General features: G+C 34.7%; 1 non-coding gene across 1 annotated transcript; it reads left to right on the top strand.

Annotated features, from left to right (window-relative positions):
• The first annotated feature begins 1,868 nt into the window (after positions 1–1,868).
• On the top strand, positions 1,869–1,971 carry LOC115284441. Its single transcript, XR_003905195.1, has one exon. It is a non-coding gene; the product is annotated as a U6 spliceosomal RNA (small nuclear RNA).
• Positions 1,972–3,606: the final 1,635 nt, after the last annotated feature.

Genomic DNA, 3,606 nt, shown 5'->3' with positions numbered 1-3,606 from the left:
TTGGGATTTGGGATTCAGGCAGCCAATGCTGGAGGCAAGATGTGCTGTGGAAATTAGGTGTGCACTCCCACTCCTGCAGCTGAAGCCAAAATGTGCACCCCTGTGGCTGTTGCCGCAGTGGCTGTGGACTCCCTGCCGGGATCATGCAAGGATGGGGGCTGTTTTTTCCCTTGTGCCACAGGGTTTGGCGATTCGCACTGTCCAGTGGTTATATATGGAGTGAGAGTTTTTCTCTCTGTGCGGGGTTAAAAGTTCTTTATCTCTTCTCTAGAGACAGAACTATGAGGGTGTTCAGTTTCTCTTTCTCTTCCCTTTGTCTTTCAGGGGCTCTGGGTGCTTTCCCTGTGTTGGGCTGGGGCTCCCACCACCCCTACCCTTCTTGGGCTGGCCCATTTTCCAATCTCCCCAGTTTGCACTCACTCACTCAGGCATCTTTGAGGTTGTCTTCTTTATGGAGTCTGTATTTTCTCCTTCCACTCTTGCAGATGAGAGTAATGTCCTTCTCAATTCAATAGATGGGGCGTACAAAGTTTACAGAGCTGCCTGTCTCTCTGCCATCTTGGCTCCTCCCAGTTTAATTCCTTTCTGACATATTTTGTGAGCTTCCTTTTACATTCTTCTTGACCCATTGGTGTTGAGGAGTGTATTGTTTAGTCTCCACATAGTTGACAATCTGTCAGCTTTCCTCTTTTTGATTTCTAGTTTCATACCATTGTGGTAAAAAAATATTTGGTATGCCTTCAGTCTTTTTAAATTTGGTAAGAACTGTTTTCTGGCCTATCCTATGATCTATCCTGGAGAAAGTTTCAAGTGCACGTGAAGAAAATGTGTATTCAAATGCTGTTGAATGGGATGCTTTTTATATATCTGTTATGTCCATTTAGTCTAATGTATTGTTCAAGCCCAATGTTCCTTTGTTGATTTTCTGTCTGGATCATTTTTCCATTACTGAAAGAGGGACATTGAATTCCTCTAGTACTGTTGTATTATTGACTATTTCATATTTCAGATATATTAATACTCAATTAATATATTTAGGTAGATTCCAATTTGGGAGCACCTATTTTTTAATTGTTATAGCATCTTAATTAAAACTTTTATCATTATATAGTGATGTTCTTTGTCTCATATTACTGTTTTGGGCTCATGTTTATTTTGTCTGGAATAAGTATAGTTTCCTCCATTTTCTTTTGCTGTCTATTTGTCTGGAATATTTTTTCATCCATTCACTTTCAGCTTAATTGAGTCTTTTGTAGGTAGCATATTCTTAGGTCTTTTGTTTTTTTTAATCCATCCAGACACTAAACCCTTTGAAGAGCAATTCACTATTATACGATTTGACCCAGCTCATGACATCCACCACTTTACTTTCTGTTTCAATGAGTTCAACTGTGTTGGATTTGACATGTAAATGATGACATATAGGATTTTTCCCTGTGTATGTCACTTACAATAATGTCCTATAGATACATAGATGTTGTCCAAAATGACAAGATTTATTTCCTTCTTATGACTGAATATTATTCTTTTGTGTGTGTGTATATATTTATACATATATACATATATATTCTTTAAATATTTATTCATCAACAGATTGCTTGCACCTATTGTGCATGATGTTGCAACAAACATGAGTTTAAATATATGAGAACCCAATTTTGATTATTCTAAACAAATACCCAGAAGTAAAATGATGGATGGACCATATGGTAGTCTATTTTTAGTTTTGAAGGAACCTCCATGCTGCTTTCCATAGTGACTGAGTGAATCATTTCATATTTCCAACAAGAGTGCAGAAAAGTTTCAATTTCTCAACATGCTGTCCAATGCTTGTTATTTTCTTTTTTAAAAATATACAATGACCATGCTTGCTTTGGCAGCACATATACTAAAATTGGAACAATAATGAGAAGATTAGCATGGCCCCTGCGCAAGGATGACACACAAATTCGTGAAGCATTCCATATTTTTTTGAGAGACTATTGAATGCTGAAAATGAACTGCGAGTTGAAGGGGAAGGGGGAGGGGGGAAAAGAGGTGGTGGTGATGGAGGAGGGCGCCTGTGGGGAAGAGCACTGGGTGTTGTATGGAAACCAATTTGACAATAAACTATTTAAAATATATATATACCATGACCATCTTAACTAGTGTAATGTGATACTAATTTGTAGGTTTGACTGCATTTCCTTGATTATTACTAACACTGAACATCTTTTCTTTTTACCTGTCGGTTATTTACATGTTGTTGTTGGTGGTGGTTGTGTTTTGGAGACATGCATATTCAATTCATTTGCCCATCTTTAAAATAACTTTACTTGATTTTTTCCTAATGACCTGTAAAAGTTCCTTCTATATATTGGATATTAACCTCTTACCACATGTGCAGTTTATAAATATTTTATCCCATCACATGTATATTTTGTAAATATTTTATCCAGTCTGTAATTTTCCTATTCAAACTGTAGATTATTCCCTTTGCTGTGCAGAATATTTGAAGTTTGATGTAGTCACATTGTCTATTTTTGCTTTTATTTTCAGTGCTCTTAGTATTATACCCAAAGAATCATCATCAAGAAAAATGTAACATTGGTTAAATGTATTAGATATTGAAATTTTTGAATTTTGAATTTAAAATATTAAATATTTTCTATTCTTTTCTTGTAAGAGTTTTATACTTTCAGGTGCTATGGTTAAGTCTTTAGTCTATTTTGACTTGTTTTTTAAATAAAATTCATTGCTCTCCTTATTATTTATTTCTTCATTATACATTTATTGAACATCTACTCTGTGATGTACACTGCAAATACAATAGTGAACCTGGTACAGCCAACTTTCATGTAACATGAAATTACCTAGAGAGCTGAAAAGAAACCATAATGCTTAGAAAGGTATCATTTTACTACATTATTGTAAGAGTTTTAGTTTAGTTTTATTTTTAAACTTGCAATTTAGTAAGAAAGAGTTCCAAACTACAAATAACTTTAGTACACCCTGTATTCAGATTAACCAATTGTTAACATTTCGTCACATATTCTTTCTATCTCCCTGTCTATAATATGTTTTATCTGAAACATTTGAGAGTGGATTGTAGATGTCACACTCCTGTAAATCTGAATAATTTAGCATGGATCTAGGGGATATAGTGCAAAGTAGGAAACATAGGATAGGAAACAATAGATAACACGTGATATTATTTATATGTAGTATTTCAAAAACAAAAAAACAAAAAAAAGGGCAAAAGTGGTGCTTAAATACAGAGAACAAGCTGGTGGTTGCTACAGGGGAGGTGGGTGGGCAGATGGGAGAAATAGATGAAGGGGAATAAGAGGATGCTTATCATGATTGTCACTGAGTAATGTATAGAATTGTTGAATCATAATATTGAACACCTGAAATTAATATTCACTATATGTTAATTATACCTGAAGTAAAAATTTGTTAGAAGAGTTGGGAGACCTTTTTTCTTAGTTTTTATTTAATTGTCAGAATGTGAATGTAGATTGTGTATTACATAATAGTATATACCAAAAATTTCTTGGATCTGATCATTGCAATTTTATTATATGGGAATGCCCTTTTAAAAAATACATGCTAGGGGCGCCTGGG

The sequence above is a fragment of the Suricata suricatta genome, chromosome X, assembly GCF_006229205.1.
Source record: "Suricata suricatta isolate VVHF042 chromosome X, meerkat_22Aug2017_6uvM2_HiC, whole genome shotgun sequence".
In the NCBI taxonomy this organism is placed as follows: Eukaryota; Metazoa; Chordata; class Mammalia; order Carnivora; family Herpestidae; genus Suricata; species Suricata suricatta.
This window is presented reverse-complemented; position numbering and strand designations above follow the sequence as displayed.